Source organism: Mustela erminea, chromosome 10 (assembly GCF_009829155.1).
Source record: "Mustela erminea isolate mMusErm1 chromosome 10, mMusErm1.Pri, whole genome shotgun sequence".
In the NCBI taxonomy this organism is placed as follows: domain Eukaryota; kingdom Metazoa; phylum Chordata; class Mammalia; order Carnivora; family Mustelidae; genus Mustela; species Mustela erminea.
This window is the reverse complement of record NC_045623.1, coordinates 35671470-35699103: the sequence shown is the minus strand read 5'-3', so window position 1 is coordinate 35699103 and position 27634 is coordinate 35671470. Positions and strand designations below refer to the sequence as shown.

General features: G+C 38.7%; 1 long non-coding RNA gene across 1 annotated transcript in view; it reads right to left on the bottom strand.

Moving 5' to 3' along the window:
* LOC116567510 overlaps nt 1-25682 on the bottom strand; it is a 111353-nt gene extending 85671 nt beyond the window's left edge. Inside the window, exon 1 of the long non-coding RNA XR_004276237.1 lies at nt 24359-25682. This is a non-coding gene — a long non-coding RNA (uncharacterized LOC116567510). The remainder of the gene's footprint in view (nt 1-24358) is intronic.
* Nucleotides 25683-27634: the final 1952 nt, after the last annotated feature.

Here is a 27634-nt window from a genome sequence, read left to right as displayed (position 1 = left end):
CCTGCTCAAAACAGCAGTCTGAACACTTCCTAATGGAGCTCTAAGAACTCATCCTAAGTAAAGCAAATGGCATGAGGCATGTGGAAAACTGATTAGTGAGGACCAATGCAGACATTTATTGCCCAGAGGTAGAAAGTCCACTAATCTTCCTGTTAAACCTCTATTTTCATTTCCTTCTCAACTAACCTCACTCTGGACCAAATTCATCACTTGTCTTAAGCCTCCAATTGCTCCTGAAATTAAAGAAGTCAAGAGAACAGTAACCGGAACCCTTATGGGAACGTATTTCCCCCATTCCTGCCTGCATTCCCAAAGAGCCTGCTGAAGAACTGAAATGTCGGGGCTTTGGCCCTTTACAACCTTCACTACACTTCTGCTTTTCAAAAGCAGCTGTAGGAATCCTGCACCCTGGTTCCAAAATCATCACCGGTGGTCTCCAGGAAGAGAGATGGGATTGTCATTGGTACATTGAGCACACAGAGAAGGAAATCTGGAACTGATGGCCACATGATTATCACGGGGAACCTCTGACGGCATGAGACTAAGTCCCAAGCCAAGCATTTTTGATGGTGTTGGGCTCATATGGCAGAGCTCCCTTGATAGGGGAGACACTCTAAAAATGCAAAACTTAAAAAAGACCATTGGAGCTGGAATAATTTGAGTAAATAACAGTATTGGATTATAGCCCAAGGTATAAAAAAAATATATGAGCCCATACTACTATAAATTAAGGAGCAAATAAATGAGAAAAAGATAAAAATCTTCCTCACAGAAGAATTTTGAATAATTTATGTCAATCCTCTCCCCTCCAGAAGGTGGTTCTGCGTGCTCTCTTCCAACTGTCCCATCCATCTTCCCCGCCCTTGAACTGAACTGGAGTTAGTAACTTGCTCCTAAAGAATTGAGTACGTCACAGAGGAGTGAGGGGTAAGTTAACAGTGGAGAAATTTGCCAATTATTACCTGGGCCAGGTGATCAAGATTAATATCACCAGTGATAAGTCATGTAGATAACATGCACCCCGATAGGATGTGGACAAGGGGGGCACTCCACCTCTGTGGTATTCTTCCCAAAAACATATAGCTCCAATCTAATCAGAAGGAAAACATCACATAAACCCACATTAAAAGACATTCTACAAAATAAATGGTCAGTCATCTGCAAAACTCCCAGGGTCATGAAAAAAAAGAAAAGACTGTGAAACCGTCACAGACAAGAGACTAAGATGTGACATTTAAATGTGATGTGGTGCTTAAATGTGATGCTCTATCCTGAATTTGATCCTGGAATGGAGCAAGGACATTAGTGCAAAACCTAGTGAAATCTGAATAAAGTCTATAGTTTAATACTAACACACCAATGCTGGTTTCTTAACTTTGACAATGTATGTAGAACGTAAAAATTAGGGAAAGCTGTGTGAGGGATATGCAGAAACTCTGTATACTCCTTGCAACTTCTCTGCAAATCTAAAATTATTCTAAAGTAAAAAGTTTATCCCCAAAATCCAAAAACACCCCTATAATGACCAGTCTAGAATTTTTTCACTGTGGAAAGAAAAAGGAATAAAAGTGTAAAGGATAGCACTTTTGCCAAGATAAAGAACAAAATGAGAAAGGATAATCTATTTGTACAAAACAAATATATATATAGTCTCACCTATATACACATCCATAGATGTATATATAAGATACACCTATAGGTAGATCATAAATATACAGAAACATAGATAGAGCAATACTATAACTGTTATTCTACTATTTACTCATTCATTCATTATTTTATTCACTTAATCATCTATTATTTTGAAATAGTAACTGCTACACATGGAACACCTTGCTATGGGCTGGGAATCCAACCATGGAAAAGATGAAGCTTTAAAAGTTTTGGAACACAAAAGAATGAGCCTTATATAAGAGCTCCCTGGGAGGAATCTTCAAGAATTTCATGTTACCTTCAGAACTATTAGTTTAGTTTAGGCTTTATTTGTTTTGTTTTGAGTAAATTTCTTAGGTCATACCACTTGTTCAATAAGTCGTTGTAAGCAAGACTCTTAACGACTATCTGTGTCTCAGTCTTCTGGCCTGGGAAATGTGGACCACAGTAACTACTTCTCCAGAAAGCTGTTGTAAAGATAAGATAAATCTCACATATGTTATAAAATGCTATGGAAATGTTACCTATAACTCAAAGCATAGTCATTGTGCTATCGAGCAGGGCCCAGTGGGAATAGGTATCATAGAAGAATGAGGAAACAGAAAGGAGGATGGAGTTCTGACTTTGGACATGGGAAGGTACCAGGAAAAAACCTTCTCTACTTCATAATCTTGCCTGGAGTCAGCCTTGAAAGTGGATATGTAAGTATATGGGAGAAAAGTACAAAACAAGCTTGTGACGTGAGTACTAGTCACACATTACTATCCCCATAAATGGATGTGGCACCTGAGGCCCAAAGATATTGAATAACTCATTTGAAATTCCATACTGAGCCAGTAACACATGAAAATTAAGAATTTAATCCCCTTGGCATTGAGACTGTACCACAGAGGTTTGCCATTTAGCATACCCTTTGTATTTATGCCCATGTTACCAGAACTAAAACAGCTCCTTGGATTTATCAATGGTCACGATTGGGAGGATCTACATATGATCGTTTTGCCAGATGGGAGGCCAAGGCCCTTACACTGCTGTTTTGGTGCAATCCCAGTTAATGCCATAAAGTCTCTCCCTGCCTGCTCATGCACTGCTTATCATGTCTAACCCCATACCACTGGCTATCTGTGAGAAGGTTCTGCTACAAGCAATATGCCAGTCCTCATCTCCTTTCCCTTGCATTGTATGATACAATTAAATTATGATGTATACTTGTATTTTAATGTTATATTTATAACTGTACATATGCCCAAAGGCTTTAGCAGGAGTTACATTTTTATATCTTGAAAAAAAATACATATTCAAAACATCAGTTTTTGAAAAGCAAGAAAATTTCTTTAGTAGTTTTCCTCTTTTTGAAAGAGAAAAGTTTAAGTTTTCCCTCAGCTACTTTATGAAGCAAGCATTAGAGCACTTTGTAAAGCTTATTTTTTTTTTTATTTTTATTGAAAATATTCTAGAGGTTCTTTTGGCTGTTTCATTTTGTTTTGTTTTGCATATGTGGCATAGAGGTGACAATCTGTTTCAACTCAGTATTCCAAGTCCATGACCATTTACTGGGTTCTAAGTTCTTGAGATTAAAACAAAACAAAACAAAAACAAAAACAAAAAAACCAGAATTCCTCAAGGAATTTACTAACTAGTGAATGTGGAAAACAAAACAGAAAATAGTATTAACAACTTTGTATTAGGCTTCTGCATAAGGTTGCAATTGAAGTTTAATTGCAGTTGTTACACAGTCATGAGGAAAAAAGGAGAGCCAAAGAAATGTTTGAACTGAATCTCCAAGACTATATATGGGCCTAACAGAGCAAGTATATATCTAAGCAAAGAGAATCACATGAGCTGAGACACAGAAATATCAAATACAGGAGATTCACTTTATTAGTGATTCACTGACAAGATCAGAGATGATGAGACAATACAGTGGGGAGAAGCTCTTGAAGGCCCTTTTATTCCAAATTAAAGAGATGAGAATTTTTAACTTACATGTTATGTAGATCCATCACTGAGTTTTATAGAGGACTGGGGTTGGTGATGGAGGGGTGCAAGAGGTCATGACCAAGAACAGAATATTCAAGAAAAGACTAATGGAAAAAAGAAGATGACTAATAAAATCACCCAGCCTAGTTAAATAGCATTCTTGGAAGACAGTCGTCAATTCACTAAACAAACAATTCAATTTTACCATTGTGAACGGACTAATGATGTGTATCAACCAGAATTCAGTCAGAAAAACAGAAACCACTCTAGGTATGTCATGCAGAAATGGACCCAGCAGAAGGAACTGGAGACAGAAGATCTACTGGAAAGGCTAAGAGAGAAAAGGTTGTTGAGCAGCCACCACTAGCATCGAGGAGATCAAGAAATGCCTAAATTCAGAACATAAAGGCAATCATGATCTCAGCATCTCCAGCAGCTGAGTGGTAGAGAACTGCAGAACACCCAGAAACCTCTAGCAAAACCTATTTGCCTTCTACCATAGACCAAACATCTTCCCAATGCTGCCCAGAGACAATAGTGATTCTGATTCCCTTTTACCTTGTCTTCTCTTTTAAAACTGCCTTTCCCTCGTGGAATAAACAAACAAACAAACAAACAAAAAAGAAAGAAAGAAAACAGAATTCCACTGACAGAGATTTCAAGAAATTTGTTCTGATGCTTCAAAATCCCCATACCACTGATTGTGCAGAGAAGATGGGAAATGATATCAAGTTGCCAATAGGCAGTCTAACATACTATGTAAGGAAAGTCAAGATCTAGGGCAAATATTACTTGAATGGTGTTAATAGTAAAATGTAATAATCAGATACATTGGAAAAACAAAATAAACAAAAAATGAGAGGACTAGTTCCCAAGAATTCTTGGACTCTGCTCTTTTCTAATCTAATTCCCCAAAATTTTTCCCAATTCAGTTGTACCAAAAATCAGTGAGTCAAGCCCTGCCCACTCACTGGGTCTTCTGAATTCAGTTCCAACTAACTCAGTCTTAAAAAATTACTCATGATGATTTGCAAAACTTTTGAAGATTTGAGAGACACAGAAAATTTTTGGTTTTGACATACTAAAATGGTATTAGGTACTTAAGAATAAAATCTCATTTGAGAATGATTACAGATTCCCATGGAATTTTCTACGACATTCTCAAACACATAGAAAAGATCCACGAAGTTCTGTGATTCTGACCCTCTACAAAAACACATACAAACACACACTAAGGCCCTTCTATGTTTTAACTATCTTGCCTTGCTCTTAGGACAAGGTCCAGACTTGTCAATAAGGTCTACCAAGCACTGGTAGTTATGATTCTTCGCTACCTCTCTAGGTCCATCTCACATCCCTCTTTCAGTTCTTCCCTACACTAGCCCTTCTTCATCTGCCAGGAATGTGCTTTCCCCTACTTCTTCCCCCTCCTCCCATTCATCTCTCAAGGGTCAGTTTACATGGCATTTACCTTGGAGGCCTTCTCTGCTCATCAGTCTAAGGTCTCCATTACTCTCCCCCATCCTGTCATATTCTATGCTTTTTCTACACAGAATTTACCTAGTGTAATCACATAACTATGTGCATAATTTATTGTTAATTATTTATTGCATTTCTCTCTCTTCCAGTAAATTTTGCAAAGACTATGACCTCCATTTGCCTTGTTTATAATTGTGTCTTCAGGGTCCAACACAGAGTCTGTCTTAGAGACACTCAATATCTATTTGTGAGGGGAAGGAAAGAAGGAAGTAAGGAAAGGAAAGAAGGGACGGAGACAGGGAAGGAGGGAAAGAAAGAGGGGAGGGAGGGAGGAAGGAAGAAGGGAGAAAAGAAGGATGAAAGAAGAGAGAGAGAGAGGAAGATCAGCACCTCTGGTCCCTCTCGCCATTCTGTACAATAGCCACTTTCTTACAAACAAATTCTTTGAGGTCATTTCTCTGCTTATTCCCTTAAAGTTCGAGAACACTAGAAACTGATGCATTCCTTCACTTCAACTTTCTTAATGTATACATGTAAATGAGGACACTTTAATTCTTTCTTAGGCTAAATGAAGTCTCACAATCTTTGAAGACATGAACAATGGACCACTGCCTTGGGAATGGATATTGCATGTAAGAGAATAACAAGTGTCAACAAAGAGAATAAGAAGAAGCCACATCCATGGGCCCTGGATCAGATTCTTGCCATTGGACAAGCACTAGGCGTTCTGGGTATCTAGTCCAGGAACAAGAAAGCTTTTTCAGCAGCCACAACACCCACCCTCTTTTCTTGAAACTTTTGATCTGTGGCAGCTGCATCTTCAGAGTGGCAGTTACCCAAAAATGAGTGAAATTAGCAGGAAAAACACTTATTTGCATGTTATCATCTAAAATAGGCCATGAGATGGGGAAAGGGAAGAACATTTTGATTCGAAATTACTGTAGACTGTAGCCAGAAGAAGTTGGCTGTTTCTTTCCAAATGTGTTATCAATAGGTGACTGTCAGATGACTCACGCTTTTACACGTAAGCTATAGAAGAGATCCAAATGCAAAACCCAGCACTCAGGGACACTGTTTGGATTTTTAATGCTCCCTTGGGAACCTAGAGCCCTCAAAGCAATGAACAGATTACAATGAAGGATAAATACAGTATTTTCATTTCTGACAGTCTTATTCTAAAATGGCCTGTTATTTAAAGGAAAATGATATCCATTTTTAGTAGCCCAACACTGAAATCTAAAGAGTTAAGAAACCCTCCACTTGGATAAACTCATAAACATATGAAAATTAATTTTGCATTATTCTTTGAGACTTCGCACTTATGAGACAAGTGGCAAAACTGGCACTGTCTTTCTGTTATTCTGTCGACGTAAAAGGAAAGAACACAAATAGGGATGTGGCAATTTTCCACTCCTTTTTCTGCCCCTCGGCAGCTGAATGGCATCACTGTGCAGAAGCAACTGAAACAGCAGAGATGTTGATGATCAATGTATTGAACAATCTCACAAGAGCAGGGTCGACAGCCAAGTTTAGGAATCTGTTGATGGGAGAAGTCATACACAGCATCTAGCTAAGAAACTCTTCAGAAACTGCCTGGGTGGAAGAAAAGCACAGAAGTGAACCGCGTGGGCTCTCATGTCAGTCTGCCTACATTTGCCTCCCTGGCCCTGCTACTTTCCAACAGCGGAACTCTAAGCAGGTCATTTACCCCTCTGTACCTCACTTGTCTTATCTGTAAAACAGGAGTAATAATATTATATCTTGAATGATTGTTGTGAGGCTTAAATGAGCTAGTCAATGTGAGGTGGTTAGGAAAGTCACCTGAAGCATAGGAAAGCAGAGATAAATGGTACTATTACGATGACGACACTTTCTGAAGAAAGTATTCCAAAGCTTGGACTCTTCCTCCAAAGTAAACATATTCATGAGTACCTTTGGGTATCTTCATTCATTATAGGTGCCATATACTTTCATAAATACACCCAGAATGAAAATAACTCTGTGTTTATGACACTGAGCCACACATAAATGTTCATCTAAGGCAGTTTCTGTAAAGAGCCAGAGAGTAAATATCTTGGGCTTTGCAAATGCTCAACTATGTTGTTGTAGCTTTAAAGCAGCTACAGACAATATTAATGAGTTAATGAGCATGGCTGTGTTTCAATAAAACTTTATTTACAAAAACAAAAGGTGGACTAAATTTGGTCCCCAGGGTATAGTTTACATACTCCTGATTCAATAGATTCTTCAACTCAGAAATTTTGCACAAGTAATTTCTTAAATGAAAGAATTTTAAAAAGTAGGTTTCAAATCTCCTTTCATATTTAGTCCAAGGCTTCGCAAGGCATTCTGAGCATGTGAGTGAAGTCCTTCCTGACATCACACTTAAATCCACTTTAGGCACTGCAAAAGCCTTAGTTCCCTTCCAACTTGCAAATAAAACCTCAAACTAATACCAGTTTCCTTTTAATAACTGTAGTCTACCATTTAATAAATATTTACTCTGCAGCAGCCAATGTTCCAAAGGAATTAAGGGCCATCTCACTTAATACATTATGACGATGGCAAATTCCAATAGCACTATTTTTGGAATGTACCCACATTCTGCTCACTTCTCCCACCACCACCGATTCCATCGTGATCCCGGGCACCTTCACTCTCATCTGGTTTATAGCTAAAATCCGTCTTCAACTTAGTCCATCCTCAACTTAGCAGCCAAAGTGTTCCTCACAAAACGTGCCAGGTCATGACACTCTTCTGCCTGACACCTTGCAGGGGCTCTCCGTCTCACTCAGAGCATAAGCCCCGCTCATAACAGCGGCTGGTCGGATGCTCTGAGTTGGTTCTTATCTTCTTTCTGGCCTCCTCTCTTACTAATGTTGCCCTCTACTTACTGTGAGTTTCCTGCCACATGGGCTTGTGTTGACTCACTGTTTCCTTGACCACATGGCTTGATCATCCCCACCTTTAGGTCTTTGCTCAAATACCATCTTCCATGTAAGCCTATTCAGACCCTCCCATTTCAAATTGCACCTCTGCCAGTCACCCTCCTTATTATCCTTCTCTACTTCTTTTTTCTCCATAGCCTTATTACATACTTACTGTTTTTCTTTTGTTTTTTTTGGGGGGGGGTATTATTTGTTTATTGTCTGCTCCTACCCACTAGAGCAAGAGTTAAAAAGGGTAGGGACTTTTGTTCAGATCTGTGTCTAAAGCACTAAAATAATGCTTGCCACATGGTAGGTACCTCACAAATATTTGTTGGGTGAATGACCCTATTAGATCCTTTCCCATGCACTAAGTATATTTGTAAGTGCTTTAAAGTTATTATCTGCTTTAATCCTCACAAGCTTGTGAGCAGATGCTACTATAATCCACATTCTCAAATGAAGAAACCAAATCCTTGAAAGGTTAAATGAATTGCCCACATCCCATGGCAAGTAGTGGAGACATGCCCTTGAACATAGGCCATCCAGACCCAGCCTCTGTGATTCCAACCACTACACTACACTCCTTTTATTTAATCTTCCCTTCTTCAGTGAAGGACTGTGATTTTCCTGGTTTTTCACATCAGGAAAGTAAAATTTAGTGACATTAAGAAACTTGCCCAAAGAAGGTATTTGCAAATGACATATCAGATAAAGGACTAGTATCCAAAAATTATAAAGAACTTGTCAAACTCAACACCCAAAGAACAAATAATCCAACCAAGAAATGGGCAGAAGACGCGAACAGACATTTCTGCAAAGAAGACATCCAAATGACCAACAGATACTTGAAAAAGTGCTCAACACCACTTGGCATCACAGAAATACACATCAAAACCACAATGAGATACCACCTCACACCAGTCAGAATGGCTAAAATTACCAAGTCAGGAAACGACAGATGTTGGTGAGGATGTGGGAAAAGGGGAACCCTCCTACACTGTTGGTGGGAATGCAAGCTGGAGCAGCCACCCTGGAAAATAGTTTGGATTTTCCCCAAGAAGTTGAAAATAAAGTTACTCTATGATCCAGCAACTGCACAACTGGGTATTTACCCCAAAGATACAAATGTAGTGATCTGAAGGGGCACATGCACCCCAATGTTTATAGCAGTAATGTCCACAATACCCAAATTATGGAAAGAGTCTAGGTGTTCATCAACAGATGAATGGATGAAGAGGAGGTGGTATATGTATATGTATATATATATACACACATATATATACATATATATACATATATATATATACATATACCACCTCCTCTTCATCCATTCATCTGTTGATGAACACCTAGGAATGGAATATTATGGAATATTATGGAATATTCACACAATGGAATATTATGTAATCAAAAAAATAAAATCTTGCCATTTGCAGTGACATGGGTAGAACTAGGGGGTATTATGCTAAGTGAAATAAGTCTAACAGAGAAAGACAATTATCATATGACCTCACTGATACTAAGAATTTGAGAAACAAGACAGAGGATCGTAGGAGAAGGGAGGGGAAAATGAAACAAGACAAAACCAGAGAGGGAGACAAACTATAAGAGACTCTTAATCTCAGGAAACAAACTGAGGGTTGCTGGAGGGGAAGAGATGGGAGGGACAGGATGACTGGGTGATGGACACTGGGAAGGGTATGTGGTATGGTGAGCGCTGTGAACTGTGTAAGACTGATGAATCACACAACTATACCCCTGAAACAAATAGTACACTATGTGTTAATAAATAATAATAATAAAAAAAAATAAATGTACTCTCCCAAAATTGCCAAAGGTCACAAAGCCTGTAAACTGAGCAGTTATAATTTCAATTTCCATTTGCCTATCTCAAAAAAAAAAATCACAAAAAATCATCACATTTTTTAATGTTATGAGATTTGATGGGCTTTGACAAAAAAAAGACCAAAAAATTTTACAAACACACAACCCTTTGCAAATTGATGCACTTAAGGCAACCATCCAGAAATCCCTTGTCCAACATCTCACCAAATGGGTCAGTTATCTGTAGGTCCTTCAGAACTAAGGGAGTTGCCATACAATATCAACAAGCCTGGGGAAAAAAAACATTGTCATCATCCCCATTACATTAAGGAGAAAGTAGAAAGAATGACAAACACCCTTGTATAAGGTGATAGACCTGCCTGTAATAAAGGAGAGAATAAATCCAAGGACTTTACATTTCAAATTTGATCATTTAGCTGATTCTGATGCTCCTAAATTAAATTCTAACCACCTAAAGTTCAGATACGTAAAAGTTGGGATTCAAGAAGAACAATGTACACAGAGAAATTAATTACTCTACCTGGAACACAAATGAAATCAGTGTCAACCACTGAGCCCCTGTTGAGCCAGAACCTCTTGTAAATGAAGGGAAATGACTGAACAAAGATCGGGATCAGCAACAATGGCTGAATTAGACCCCTCATCGGTAAGAAGGAAGGGCTGAGCAAATCCAAACAAAGGTGGCAAACACATGCAGGAACTGTTGTTTTGATTCCAGAAAACCATGAAAAAGAAGGGACCATCTGGAAATTCTAATTTTTAAAAGGACATGGATAAAAACAAATGCTTTATTTTATATTTTATAAAAAATGGTAGGTACATAAGGAGGCTATAAATACTAAGGAGGTGCTCTTGCTTGCAGTTTAAAGTGGTTAAAATTGCAACAATGCATCAAGAGTATCACAAAAGACCTGGAATTTTAATAATTTGGAGAGGGCCACTGATGCACAAAGGCAAGGGGAGGGATTAGATTCTTGATATCCAGTTCTCATCACACCAGGAATCTCATATTAATGTTTGTTAGGAAAAGGAATCCACCATAATTCCTGCAGCCTTAATGTTGAACAGAAATGTCAATATGTTTTATTCAACCTTTTATTTTTCTTCATAAGGTAAAATCTGGCTCATATATCTAAGTGCATAATAATGCTCCAAAATTCTAAAGAAAGACAAAAATATGTGCCTATATTTTATAATTATTTAATAATTACTAAGTTTCTATCATTATCCAGAGTGCACATCTACAATTATAGAAATATTTTATGTATATATGTGTGTCTATGGGTGTGTGTGTATATATGCATATATACACACAAAATCTTTTAACATATTTTTCAAAAGGTTAAGGAAATAAAATATTATAAGAAAAAATCTAATATGATTTTAAATGTTACATGTGAAAGAACATTTTAAGCAGGTTCCACTGTGTCTGGACATATATACATCTGCACACAATCAGGATACGTATAATAAAAGGCAATCACAAAATCTCAGAAACTCGACAATGATGAATAGAAATAATTTGATTAGAGAATGTAACCTTTGAGGCCAAAGAAAGCTACATAAAATCCTCAAAGCTGAACTCAATACTTGGGGGAGGGAGGGGAGGAGAAGAAATGAGATTTTAAAAATATTTTACTGAAGTTTCAATTCAGAATGCTGCTCTGGAACTGTTCAGAAAATATGGGCCATATCTTTACTATTATCTACGGCCACAGCCATGGTGCATGCGTGCATGCGTACACACACACACACACACACACACAAACACACCCCTAAATGGAATTTGTCACTATAGGATATTTAAAAGCCAGACTTGCTGCATTTAAAATGTATGGAATTTATTTTTAAACCAGCCATATCTGAATTCAATGCCTTATATTTTGAGTTTTAATTCCAATCATGCTAATTTTAAGTCACAAACATATATCTGCCGGTAATGAAGGTTGTTTAATTAGGTCCAGATAAAATAGCTCCAATTCTGTTTCTGATCCACCTGTCAAAGCAAATCAGTCTTTTACATGGCTAAAAAAAAAACAAATTAGACTAGCTGATGACTTTTTGAATATTCAAGTAGACACACCGAGGATAAATCCAAACAGAACTTGTGACTGAACAAAAGCCTGAAACGTGACCTCAGAGATGAAGATATCTTACTCTGCTGAAAGAGGTTTGCAAGAGGGGTCCTCCCAGGGTTTTTGAACTCAAGGGCAGGGTGCTAAGAAGTAATGAGAAGGATAACGAAAAGAGGACCAGCACTGCAAGAAACCATATCTGCCACAGCTTAGGGCAATGTACCAGCTCAACACAGTGCAAGACAAATACAAACAATGGGGAAAACCGGGCCAGAATCAGGTGAACATTTTGACCGTCAGGGTAACTGCAGAACCAGAGACATCCTGACTCAAGGAGTATGCATTATCCAGAATTACAGAGAGATTATTGTCAAGTCTCCTAAAGATAGAAAATTTGTCTCCCTTACAGTCTAGTATGAATACTCTTAGAACATGCTGCTCTTACAGATCTAGTTTGTGTATAAAGCACCATAGATTTGGGGATCGAGCCACAGAAACAGAGGGTTTTGGAATTGGTAAGGTGGCCATATGAATAGGAAGCTTTAGATGGGAGGATACAGAAGGGAGGAGTAAAAGAATAACCAGAAATCCAAATCCTTCCATTCTGACAAGTACTTGCTTCTAGAGAAGACCCGCAAAATATCCCATCTTAACGTGGTTGACTTCTGAGCAGGTATGTTAAATGGAGTCAGTGGTCAAGGTTCCAAAATAAGACTATCTTTTAATTCCACACTATTGCATTCAGAAAAGAGGCTCATGGGCAGCTGTCTCATTTCCAAGTTGCTTTAAGCAAAGGACACAAAAATAATAATGATCCATGGTGTAAACATTTCATATATATATATGTGAGTGTGTATATATATAAAAATATCCTATCATATATAATCATTTATTATATATTATATATTATGTATTATATATTAGACATATAATCATATCATATATATTATATGAACACTATTATATGATTATATTATACACATTATTGCTTGTATATATCATATATATGATCTACATGGATAATTCAATGGAAAAAAGATTTTAAAAAACTACAAAACAACTGGATATACATTTGGAATAAAATGAATCTCCATCTTTACCTCATGCACAAAACTAACTCAAAATGGATAGTACATCTAAACATAAAAAATAAAACTAAAAATTTTTAGACAAGTCTCGGATAAAATCTTCCTTGGGATAGTAAAGATTTCTTAGATTAGGACAGAAAACACAAGACTCATAGGAGAAGAAACTGATACACTGGACTTTAAAAGTATTTGCGCTTCTAAACATGACATTAAGAAAATAAAATACAAGGTTCAGACTAAAAGAAAAGTCACTATACCTATCTGACAAATAGTAAGATATTTTAAAAACAGGCAAAAGATTGGAACCAACACTTCAGAAAAAGTGATGTGCAAAGGGCTAGTATGCACAACAGAAGAGGGTTGCTATCATCAAGTCATCAGGGAAATCCAAATAAAACCCCACTGAGAGGGGCGCCTGGGTGGCTCAGTGGGTTAAAGCCTCTGCCTTTGGCTCGGGTCACAATCCCAGGGTCCTGGGATCGAGCCCCGCATTGGGCTCTCTGCTCAGCAAGGAGCCTGCTTCCCTTCCCCTCTCTCTGCCTGCCTCTCTGCCTACTGTGATCTCTGTCAAATAAATAAATAAAAAATAAAAATCTTTAAAAAAAACAAAACCCCCACTGAGATATCTTCGTACACACATTAAAAGGGTTAAAATTAAAAAGACTGATAATAACAAGTCTTGGCAAGGATATGAAGCAACTGGAATTTTCATATTTTGTTGTTTTATAAATTGGCACAAACTCTTGAAAAACAGTTTGGTGGCTTAGGTTAAAAATACCCTTGGCTAAAGGACATAGAAAATTGATCTGTATCCATTTCAGCTCTGACTTCAGCCATGCCTGCAAGTTACTTGATCCAGAATCTAGAAAATACCAAAGTACCTATCAACAGAATATTTCCGGGGTAAGGAGTACAAGGTAACGTTTTGCAGGGATGGAAATGTTTTCCATATTTTGAGTGTGCTGCTAGTTACAAGTGTGTTAAATTTGTCAAATACTCCTTGAAATACATTTTAAAATGGGTATCCCTTATTATATGTAAATTATACCTCAATAAAATTTATTTTAATAATACTAAAGTTTGGAAAACACCTATTGAATCCATTTATATTATAGATGAAAATGAAGACCAAGGAACTTTGTCCAGCTCAGATAGTTAGAAGGGCTAACGCAGGTAAGCCAAAAATCCTATGTCTTCATCCCAACCTAGCACTCTCTCGTGCACCTGCTGTATTTTCACTGAACTACAGAATTCACTTAAATATATTTAGCCAAAAATGGCCTGGAGATCAGGAATTTTAACTCCTTGAAAATTAAGAGATTTTGTAGAGATGATGATTTTGTCTCCACAAATTCCATTCTTTCTTTTCTAAGAAATCAGTCTCAATTTCCATTCAGTTGTTCCCCACTCTAAACCCATGTAATCTGGGGACTGAGCTCCAACTGCTACTCTAAGGCTGTGATCCAGGTGTCAGACTGACATTATCCAGTACAGCTGCCACTAGTACATGTGGCTACTTGAAGTGTGGCTGGCTGAAGTTGAAATGTGCTATAAATGTAAAATACAGTCTTCTATACTTTTTGTAAAAAAAAAAAAAAAAGCTATTAATAAGTTTTATATTGATTTATGCAAAAAATAATATTTAAGATATATGGTGGAATAAAAAATATATTCAAATTAATTCCACCTTTCTTTTTTATAACATCTCTACAAAAAATACTGAATTACATTGGAGTCAATTTTGATAAACATTGTATTTCCATTAGTGCCAGTTTAGACAGTTAGTATATCCATAATCTTCATCAACCCTGCTATTAAATACTGGGTATTTACCCCAAAGATACAAAAGTAGTGAAAAGAAGGGCCATCTGTACCCCAATGTTCATAGCAGCAATGGCCACAGTCACCAAAGTGTGGAAAGAACCAAGATGCCCTTCAACAGACAAATGGATAAAGAAGATATGGTCCATATATACAATGGAGTATTAAGCCTCCATCAGAAAGGTTGAATACCCAACTTTTGTATCAATATGGATGGGACTGGAAGAGATTATGCTGAGTGAAATAAGTCAAGCAGAGAGAGTCAATTATCATATGGTTTCACTTAATTATAGAACCTAAGGAATAACACAGAGGACATTGGGAGATGGGGAGGAGAAGTGAGTTGGGGGAAATCGGAGGGGGAGATGAACCATGAGAGACTGCGGGCTCTGATAAACAAACTGAGAGTTTTGGAGGGGTGAGGGGTGGGGAGTTGAATGAGCCTGATGGTGGGTATTAAGGAGGGCACATATTGCATGGAGCACTGGGTGTGGTGTATAAACAATGAAACACTGAAAAAATATAAAATAAATTAAAATAAAACAAAAATCTTCATCACATAGATTTGCTTTTAGAAATGCCTATGTCAGGTTATAGCAGAACTGGCTGTACATAATCCAGTGCATATCAGATGTCAGCCAGTTGTGTTGGGCTGTCAGTTACACTTGAAAGGGTCCTACCTATTATGGTTCCCAAACTGATATAAACCAAAATATTGAACTACCTTATATATATTGTCATAAAATTCTCATGCACCTTCACATTCATAATCTTCTTTTGTTTAATAAGGTAGTTATTATAATTATAAGGAAACTGGGATTCAAACAGAATAAGTGAGCTGACCAAGGTCAAGCTAAGAAATGAACAGAGTAGAGATGCTAAACACAGGTCTTTGAATTCCAGATCCCATTTCTTCCTCCTTTGGCATCACACTTTGCTGACCCACCTAGAATGTTACTTTTTGAATTTGAAGGTAACAGAATCAATGTAAATGGAGGTGAGCTGGCATTTGTGGGTCCCCATCCAGGAATTAACTCACTTAAAAGATGATTTACGACATGCTGCTAAGATTAATATACATTCCAAACATTATCAGGCCATATAAAGTGCATGGGACTACTTACAGTACTATCAGAGAAACAGTATCCTATAACTTGAGGGATAGAAATAGAAATTACTGATGAAAATGACCAAGTTTTTTTTTTTTTTTTTTAAGTCCCTGCTAACACTATAAAAAGGGGCAAGGTTGGATAATAAAGAGTTTATAACTCTTTGGGGCTGTCCAATGGAGAGTTAGACTCTATACATTGGGCCCAAGAATGCAAGCCACCAGGAAGATACGTATGTATTTTTTTAAGTAGGCTCCACATGTGGAGCCCAACATGGGGCTCAGACTTATGACTGTGAGATCAAGACCTGAGCGGAGATCAAGAGAGTCAGACACTTAACTGACTGAACCACCGAGGAGCCCCAGGAAGATATTTTCTATAGATTAAAAGTTCTGTGGCTTCAACAGTAATCTTGGTGGACACCTCATTCCATGGTCTTCAAGGTTCTCAGATTGCTTCTTTGGTTTCCTAGATGCCCTGACTCAGACATAAAAAGCATTTCATAGAGCTACAACTCTAAAAGTATATTTTTGAGTGAAAATAAATAAATTTTATATTTTGGATTTTGTACTAGTTTAAACAAATTCCCTGGAGCATGACTGTCCCATAAAAAATACTGATTTTTTGAATATGTAATACAGAGTACAAGGCCCCAATTCTCTACCAAAATGCACACACTTTATAACTAAGCCTAAAAATGACAGCAGACTACTCCCCGACCTTCGTCTTTTTTTAAAAAAAGAAAGCACAAGAATTAGGGTGATACATGTCTTGGGTTTGCCAGAATGGCTCTGATTTCAAAATCCTCTATCATTGTCCCCATTAGAAAACAGCTTATGCCCTGATTAAAACATCCGCCCTGGATTTTAGTTATCAAAACCTGAGCTAAATTTTATAGACCTAACCTCAAATCGTTGTCTTCACAGAGCCTGGAGTTTAGTTGACGAACTGAGGAAAGTACACGCATCAAAGGAATAGAAGGCACGGAATTTACATTAAGTGCCAAAAGACAGGGCATAATCTCCTGAGCACACACCAACCATTAACCAAGTTTTCCTCTCTTCTGCAGTCTGGAACCCAAGGGTCCCAGATAGGAACATTTCTCAGCAAGTTCTAGGCAAGTGGCGATAGTTGTTTTACCTCTCTGTGCCTAAATCACTTCATCTATAAAAAAAAAAAAACGCACGATAACACCTATTTCACAAGGATGTTGTGGACATTATACATGTGCCCTAAGCACTTAAAACAATGCCACACACACCATAAAGCAAACTGCCAAGGGCAGCCAACAACAGCATTAAAAAAATCAACTCTCATTACCATTTTTTCTGAAGTGGATTAGTTTAACGTCACACCATAAGAAAATACTTGTGTGTTGCTCCTTCAAACAAATAAACAAACAAATCACTTGGTTTTCCTGTGGAATTTGTAAGTCCAGGAATGTCCAGCTACTGAAATTCTCTGAGGTGAAGGACCTTAGCTTTGCAGCCAGCCCCCCACCTCCAGCATGGCAGAGGGGCAGCAGCAAGTTTAAAAGTTATGAGCCAGTAATTTTACCCCAAGTATGTCTTTAAAGCTTCCTTTCTAACTCCGTTTCCTCCAATGAAAGTTGCTGTATAAGCAAAAAATATTATTAGTATTAATAAAAATATTTCAGCCATGCTGCTTCTTGCATCATATGAAATTCATTAGCGGCAGCTCGTAGGCGAGGCAAAATTTTCTTGTCAAATAATGTTTTATGGGTCTTTAGAACATTATACTCACTGGGTGTCCCCACATCGTGATGAGACCTCCTTAGGAGGGAAGACAGACAGCAAAGGCTTTTCGAAGCCCTTTCTTGCTCAGATCTGCTTTTTGTTCAGCAGCTGCCAGGCAGTGCCAGGGAGTCTAGATGCTTCTCAAAAGGGCACATGTGTGTTGTGTTGCTCCTGGAAATAGGATTAACAATGGTGCTAGCTCAAAACAAGAAATTAAATATAAAAAGGTTAATGAAAGGTTTCAGTCATGATCACAGTGACCGTGATCAATCAAAGACCAGAGAAATGGCCATCTTACAATGAAAATACCCCAATGCACGGTTATTTATCCCCATTGCCCTATGGTCGCGGGCCACGATTAATCATATAAATCACCTGGTGAAGTAAATGCTGAGATTCCCTTCTTGTCATATAAGTTGGTTGGCTGGGTGTTTGTTAAAACTTATGAAAAGATATTTTTTCTGATATTCTGATATAAAATACCCCAGTTAAATAGATCTCTTAGGTTGGGATTATAGGAAAAACTTGAGGCAGGAAACTTCAGTGGTTTTTTTAAAAGCTCATTTGATTTTAAAGGTGGATAAACACCTCCCATTCAAATGCATAGCAGTGTTTTCAAAAAGGTTTATCAAAAGGTAAATTAGTGGGTCTTATGCTTGGTAGTTAATCATTCACTCCCACATTAACCAGTAGTTTTTGAGGGTCTAGCATCTGTCAGACAGTCAGGTAGGCCCAGAGCCCCCAGCCAAAGTCCTGACCTCACCTCACAATCTAGTGGGAAAGAAGGCCATTGCACTACTAATCACAAATGGAAAAAGGGTATGAAAGACAGAATAGTGAAGACCCTAGAAACTTATGGGAATTTGGGTTGGGAGGGTGAAGGAGCATCTCAACTAAGACCTGAACAATAAGGAAGAGTTGGGTACATCGTGGGGAAATATTTAGGCAGAGAAAATGACTTGTATAATCGATCACTGATGTGTTGCCAGGACCTGGCACACTGTAGATATATGATAAATATTTATGGAACAGATTAATGCCTATCATTCCATTTCCAGAGGTATTTGGCTTCTTAGACTCAGAGCCATGCCTAGAGGCCCAGAGACTGATGAGCCCGAGGACAGTCTCCTCTTTTTCTTACCCATAGTTCTGTACAGATGAAACCTAAGATGAAAATGCCGGATTGGAGGTAAAAAGGGAAGAAAAAGAATAAAGAAAAATGTCATTAATAGGTACCAGAAAATCCATGGTGGGGTAGGGAACAGATGGAGAGGAAAGCACATGGCAGACACTCCATAGGCCTCCCTGATGCCGGCATTTGGGTGCCGAATATATGTTTACGGGAGCTTGGGGGTCTTGTTTTCCCATGAGGAGAAATTGCCCCCAGCCTCTCTGTGATGCCTGATTCTTTGGCAGACAACACTTTTTTTTTTTTCCCCCCTTCAACCCTTCTCCAAAGGTCTGATCCCTCCAGGCTGATCACTCCACTGGGCCCCAAGGCAGAATGAGATCTGTTTATGCTCCACCCTTTGTTCAGTGGTAATAACCCCTGCCCCAGACCCTTATATTCAGGGTTGCCATGTGCCCCCATGCAGTTTGTAGCCTGCATAAAGGCACCACCAGGGCAGTAAGTGGCAGCTGAAACAAGTCCAGAATCTATTCTCCAAGCTCGATGCCCTGGCAGGGGCTGTGTTAGCTCAGAGAAGTGGCATCTTTTCCTCATTTGTTTACCCACAGAGAATTTTTTTTTTTTTTAATTCCCACAAGTCACCCTATAAGCCAGCTGCCTTCCGAATGTTCCTTTGTACTCCTCTTCCCCTTGGACGATAGGATACTTGACTATTAGTTTCATATTAGGCATGAATGTTTATACACACACACACAAAATCTAACCTAATGACTATAGAGCAAAATAAAAAAGTGGGGCAGAGCTATTCTGGGGCTGGGGATGATGAGATCAAAATGGAGGCCTTTGTGGTCCTGGGGGCAAGGGTATAATTTGTCCTAAAGTGCCTCTGTGTAAACTAGGAGACATTATTGTAACGCCATTGCCTCCATGACAAAGCACCAGAAGCCCTAGAAAACTCTAACTTCATAAGCCTAATCCATAAAGACCACAGCAAGGGCACAGTTCGTGCCAATGATGTATATTCCTCAAGCCAACCAACCTCTGAGCAACCAAGTTCAGACACTTCAAACTAAGACACTCTCCATCTGAGGGTTTCAAAGAAGCAGGAGATTCTAACCCCCGCCTGTAGAGAATTCATAGATAACAAATATGGGAATGTAGCTTTTCTCTGGCATGAAAATATGGATTAAAAAAGTTTCAACTGCACAAATATAAGCTGGAAAGTAAAAATGTTTCTTAGTGTACATGAACAGAAGATCGGGAAAATAGGTGTCAAGACTGAGAGAGGTCACATGCCACATTTTGCCCCTGTTCTACAGGTTTAAGAAGGCATTTACATATATGATTCCGACTGAACTTCATGATAGTCTTGTGAGGTTAGGCAGGCTAAACACTTCCACATTCATTTCATACCCAAATGAGAAACAGTCTCTGGGAGAAGTTAGTGACTTGACCAAAGTCACATGGAACTCAAACCAGAATCAGGCAGCCTGTCCCCAAGCTTTCTTCACCAAACTCGCAGTCTGGAAAACACACCTATAGGGTCACTTGTATGTGTGAGTTTCTGAGACCATGGGATTGCGGTGATAATCCCTGGCAGGACAATTTTTGCTATAAATGATTACAAGTATCCGACCCAAGAAAACCTGGTAGGTGAGAAGTACTGACAACACGCGGTAGTTAACTGAACATATAATCAGGGGCTGCACCACCGAGGCGGCTCTGGATTATATCAACAGGCATAATGATGTTGCTAAAATTACACACCCACAATTATCCCTCAAAGGTAGGTGATAAATGAATTAACTAAGTACTAGAAGCACAAACCTTCAAATACGTTGTAACTGCTGCGAAGTGTAAGGGACAGCATCATACCAACGGCCAGGCATTCTAAGTGATTTGTAAGCTCTTTACTCACCAGGATACTTTCATAAGACACTGACAAGACATTTCATAAGACACGTCCCACATGGTTGAAATATTAAAAAAAAAAAAAATTCACAAACACACACACACACACACACACACACACACATAAATGAAGCATGTATTTACAGGATGGCTCCAGCAAAAGGGGCAAAACATACAGAGAATTCAAAAAGCCTCAAAATGAAGCAGAGATGATTTTCCAGGCCCTAGGGTATGGATGATTGTAAGTTAGCGAAGAGGGCTCATTTCATGATATTTCACTATCAGTAACTTGTAGACCAGGGTTAACCAACCTGTAAAAGATGTCGAATCAAGCTGGGAAGAGTGAAGGGAATGAGGGCCAAGAGGACAGCGAGCAAGCAGGCACTGCAGCACCGCAGGGGATGATTTCCAACACCTCCCATGCTGCGAAGAGGAGTGGGAGTGCCAGCTCCAGAGGCAGAGGAGAAGAGGGGCGGTGTTGGACACACCCAGCAGGCAGTCCTCACCAGGCTATCACTAGCACTGCATGCAAGGGGAGGAACTCATCTCTAGCAAGCCTCGGTTTCTTCATCTGCCACACAGGGATAACAACCATACCAACCCCTTTGATTTCTTGTGAAGATTAAACAAATAAATGTGACTGCTTAGTCCAGTACTTAGCGTGGAGTGAGTGCTCAATGAATAGACACGATCATTATCATTTTTGAGTCTCAGGCCACTGCCACGTCCACATGCTACAGATGATTAGGAATGCCTTACTTTTCTAATGGCACAGTGTCACTAACCAGTGAGTTCACACATCTGCCTCCATCAGTATCTATAGTCCTTCGTGTTTTATGGAGAAACACATGGTCATCAGGCATTGGGCTTCCTTTGTTGTTTATAGCATCTTGACTAGAGAGTTATCAGATAAAATAAATGAGAAAGAGACCAAGATTAGCCATTGCAATAGTTCTGGTTCAGTATCTGATAGCGATAGAGGTTTAAAATTAATCACGTAAATGAGGATAGAGAACCACCTCTGTATCGTGCTCCCCTGTATTGGCCAGTTCTCCATTACCATAGAAAATTGAGAACTGGCTGTATTTATTCCCAAAGACTTCTTTAAAATGGAAAGATCTCTGTGGCATCTATAAGATTCAATTAGAGGACCTTTATAAGCACACATCTAGTTGAACCAAATGAGAGATAAATTAACCTATAAACAGCATGCTCTTTCTTGTGGAATCCTCTAATGGCCTGATTTAGGATATCAGCAGATGGGAGGTCAGTGCCCAGTGCTTTCAGAGTTCAACCCATTCATTACAATCAGGTTCATGATGCCACGAAGAGGTTCTAATGAAATACACTCCAGTAAACCTCAGAGGGGGACAGCTCATGCGTGCACAAGGCATGAGTTTAAGGCAGCAGACAGACTGTGATTTTGTATTTCTAGACAGGTAGGGGGTCCAAACAGAGCCACTGCACATTTATTAAGTTGTGTTCTTTCAGGGGAGAAACTCTTGCCGCGACATCTTACCTGTAAGCTCCTTTAAGCTTTTAGCCGAAATGCTCTAGTTCACATACAAAGAAAATTGCAGTGTTTGTCACTAGTCAATGTCTTCTAACATCAGGGCTTTAGTGGGAAAAGAGACACATTAAAAAGGTACCTGATCTATCCTGTATCTCTCCTAATACCAGCTGAAAGTTCTTTCTTCAAGTCTTTTCTTCTCAAGTTTGAGGGGGAGAGGGTAAAAACTTATGCATCTTCAATCCTATCAAACTATAGCTCCCAACAGTACGAAATATGTGCCTTCAGGTCTTTTTTAACAAAATACTCCAGAGACCTGAAAAAAGTCTGCTTTTTTTGGCCATGTCCACTAACAAATAGCTTTATAAATTGTCTGTAAACCAAATTAAGAACATCACAGCAAGAAAACATCCACTTTTAGCATACATGTTTAACATCACAGGGCACAGGGTTAGCAATGCCTGGTTTTATGTGGTGCTGGCAGATGAAGGATAAAGCTGCCTTTTACATGTGCAATACAGATGATCCGAGGGTACAATAAGATGGGCATGTAAATGAATTGGAAATAACACATTGGAGTCTTGATCTAATGCTTCCCCTGAGGACCCACGCTGAGAGGCACTCTTAGAGATGAGAAGGCTTCTTCTGAGTTGGCAATAAGTACTTCACTAAATGAATCCCCTCAGATAGAAGTTTCTAGTGGCTCCATTTTATTCTGAATTCCAGTGTATAATGAATAGTTTGACAGAGTAGTTTAAAAAATATTTTCTTCCCATTTTGTTATTGTTTGTTTTATTCCCTATAAGCACATTTATACCCCTACTCTTTTTTTATCTCGCTTCTCAGCTAATCACAATCATTACTGAGTGCTGGACATTCTTTCACTGGGTCTGCAGTTTACAGAGGTAGATCACCTGATCAGAGCTCATAATATCCCAGTTAAAAATTAAAACCCAAAATTGTGGCCCTCCATAACCTGCATTTGAGAATGACTAAATAGTCTACTTCGCCCAAAAATGTTTGTTCATGCATATAAATTCTCCCCTTCTAATAACAAAGTAGTAACTATGGTACCAAGCTTTTCTCTTGGTAATAATGGGTATAAATAACCAGGCTAAGAGATTTTTCTCTTCATAATAATTAATATCTGTTACTCTGCCATGTCTTCACTACCATCCTTTTGACTCCTATTGACCTCATTCCAGGAAAAGAAACCCAATTGTATATGGGTGCTATACGTAGTATAGCTTCTTCCCTATAATGTTGTAACATGGTGCTTAGTAATGCTTTTCCTTCAAAAGCATTCTATGGCTCAAAGTTCTCCAGAAATCTCAAATGTTTCCTTATGCAATTCACTTAATTAGGTATGTGCTCCCCTTCCTTCAACTCGAACTTACTCATTTGATATGTTACATGCATTTTTTCAATAAATATGTCTTTGACAAGCATTATATGCCAACCACTATGCTAAGGACTGGAAATACAGGAGGGAATAAGATAAACCAATGCCCTGAGCCTCACAAAGCTTAGCGTGCCAGAAAATGCAGATGAGTAAACAGGTAATTAGGACACAGTGTGGGGAAATGGCAAACAAACAACATCAGAGGGACACCTAATCCAGATTTGGGGAAGGCAGCTTCTGGGAGAGGGGGATATCTCAGTTTGACCTACTAGAAGTGGCCAAGAAGAAGAGAGAAGCCTGGAAATCAAGTCAAATAATCTAGGCCAAAAAATAGTGTAGGTGAAGATCAAGGAACAGGAGAGAGAACACTGCATGTCAAAGCACCTGCAAGAGCAAGAGAAGTTGCCAAGGGCAGGGCCAGAAAAAGGCCTTGACACTCAAGCTAATGCCGCCTCACAACCCACCACCGTGTTGTCCTCCATGACATTAGCTTGTCTTTCTTTTAATAGCTCTTGTCAGTACAATAGAAGTTCGTTACTCAATAATATTTGGTATCTGTATTTGATCAGTGGATTAAAAATGCTATCTAAGTCAAGAAACATAAGACATGGTATCAAAAACCCTAGACATTTTATTTTTACCTCATACCATAAATACATGTTCATTTACCAGTCATGCGACAGAGGGAATGAATCCTCTCGTTTCTCTGTTGTAGAAATCATACCTGTAATACATCATGAGCAATTTCTAGTTTAGATTTGCTTGAGATAGAGACAAAACTTAAAAACAATTCTGACGTAATCTAAAGGCAGATAGATAGGATTTTTAGTGTTTTCCCCCAAATTTTTTGTGTGTCATATCTACACCTGACTTGACAACTAACCTTGAGCAATTTTTGACTTTTCAAGGTTTTCAAATTCTTTTTTACAGACACAACTCTTGCTGAAATTATGTTAATCTTTTGTTTATTTATTGTTTCAATTCCTCAAAGCAAGAGGCCTCAAATTTAGGGGCCCATGATTATATGTAGCACTTAAGAGTATTTCCTGGTGTCCATTAGATGTCAATAAATATTCACAGAAAAGAAAAAAATAAAAACATGATGTTAGGGAAGCTAATTCTGAAAGACCTAGCAAGGCAGGGTAAGGAGCTTGAGTATTATTCTAAGAATGATAGGTAGACATAAAAAGCTTCTGAAAGAAGATCATAGCACAATAGACACGATACAACTTTATTTTTAACAAATCCTTCTGGCTGGGGTAGGAGAGGATGTGGGAGTCTGAAGCTGGGAGACCAGCTAGGAACAAAAAATGAACCATGGTATGAGCAGTAATGATGAATGTGAATTGTGAGTAGATGTTAAGTGGATGTTATTAAGAAGTATTTGGGAGAATTCACAATGGTGCTGGTTGTATTTATCTCTCCCTCCTCTGTAACATTAATAATCTACCCCCTGCCTTAACTCTAGAAGGACAGAAGCTAGAAACTCCTCTTGCTCACACTGGTGTCACTCCCATGACAACCACTAGAATTTTTGTGTATAATGTATGTTCTGTAAATGTTCCAGGCTCCAATAACTGTTTAAACACTGAGTTTGTTTTGACTCATACAGGAAACTTGAGCTGAATCTCAGAGAATCATATGAGCTCTTACCGATGTTCTCAGGACCTAAAATAAACAAAAGTGAGTCCAAGGAAGTCAAGCAGAAAAGACATTCAGAAATCAAGCTGTTTATAATCTGTGCCTTTTCTCCCCCATGAGATTCTGCAAAAGTGAAGATCTGAGGATCTGTCTTAGAGGCAGAGAAGAGAGAAGCTCCGCAGTGCCCTTGACTGGTATTTCGTGCAGGGCAAAGGCAAATGCAACCGGCAGCAATGTTTCCTGAAGCCAGCAGTGAATTAGGTTCTCGAGCATCAGTCCTCCTGAGGAGGCTTCCAGAAAGAACTTTCAGGAGGACTTGGAGGAAAGCAAGGACTAAGATCAGTAGAAAAGAGGGGAAAGTACTTAAAGCACAGAAATAGGAACATACAGGAGAGCTAGAGGAAGACTTTTTTAACTTTTCACTAGATTGTAGGCTTCCTGAAGGCAAAGACTTTGACTAATTTTTATTTTATCTACACTGCCTGTTATAAAATCTGACATAAAATAAATAATTTGAATAAATGAATGTTGGTAGAAGCCTTAAATGTCAGGGAAAGTGTCTCCATACTTCAGCAGGGAATAGTATTTGAGGGGGTAGTGATGTAAACAAGTTAAGTAAAGAGTAGCATTTTGAGACAATTCATACAGTATCTGTGAGCAGGAGGAGTAGGAAGAGAAGGGTGTGCACCTGATGAATGGCGCCAACCTGAAGCTCAGTGGTAGCAGTGGGATCAGAAAAGAAGTGACAGAGGTAACAGATATAATAAAGAATTGCTGGGGGCATCCAAGTAGCTCATTCAGTGAAGCGTCCAACTCTTACTTTCAGCTCAGGTCATGAGCTGAAAGGGTTGTGGGACTGAGTCTGCTTAAGATTCTCTCTCTCGGGACGCCTGGGTGGCTCAGTTGGTTAAGCGGCTGCCTTCGGCTCAGGTCATGATCCCAGCGTCCTGGGATCGAGTCCCACATCGGGCTCCTTGCTTGGCAGGGAGCCTGCTTCTACCCTCTGCCTCTGCCTGCCACTCTGTCTGCCTGTGCTTGCTCTCGCTTCTCTCTCTATGACAAATAAATAAAATAAAAAATCTTTAAAAAAAAAAAAATAAGATTCTCTCTCTCCATCTCCCTCTGCTCCTCCCCTTGTCTGTGCTCTACAAATATAAATAAATTTTTTTTTTTTTTTTAAGAAAACTGAACTTCAAGAGAAATTGATGTGGGAAGAAAGAAAAGGTAAGGAGTCCAAGGTAAATGTTGAATTTAGGTGGGATAACCAGAGAGCAGTGTAAACCCACCAAGTTGGGATTAAAAGGGCTAATAAAAAGGATGAAACAGGTTCAGTCAACAGAAAGTAAACTCAATTCTGGGCTCTCAAAAATCAGGAAGAAACCCAAGGTAAAGTCAGAGTGAAAGAGGAGGTGGAATTCAGGCGCATAATGACAGGAAAAGCTAGTACTGAGAGTCACTATGGGCCAGCACCAATGCTAACTTGTCTTTTAACACTAACGGTTTGATTTCTATTTCACAGATGAGAAAATCAAGGCAAAGAAAGGTTAAACTACCTGTCCAGGTCACACAGGCAGTGTAATCCCAGACCTTGTGTTCATAACCCCCCATCCATGCTGCTGTGTGAATAGATCCATCAGAACCATTCACATCTGGAAAGCAGGTCCCCAGCAGAAAGAGGAACGCCTATGGTCAGTAAACATCCTCAAGGGACTCTTCCTCTATTCGAGCCTGACTCCCTGGCTACCTCTGCAGGATTAACCACCCCATTCCAGACCTACCCTAACAGTAATGGAGATAGAACATTTTCAAGACAGAACAGATTTTAAGTCCCTATGAATTTTTTAAACTATGAAGGTTACTGCTAAAAAACACTGAACACATGGAATCTACTAACAAGGACTCTCAAATACTACATAATTTAATTAAGCTATAATTTATATCTTTCTTAAATTGCTTATCAATTTTCTAAGTTTTTAACATCTCACAATTGAACTGCTTTCTAGTATTCCACTATCTTGCCATGCAAACCTATATACGATTCCATCTATTTTTACTCTTTAAAATGTATATATATGTAAATTATTATTCATTGGATCCTTTTGCATCTGAGATATAAACGCTGAATCAATGTGGGAAACATCAAGTGTCTGTTTTAACCTGACTTGATTATATCTAAATATAAAATATAAATTAGCATTTTATTCTTGGTTGTATTTATTGTTGTATTATATCATGCATTAATTAAAAACATATGTGTTTTAAAAACACCTAATTTACAATTCACCTGTCTGTACCACCATAAGG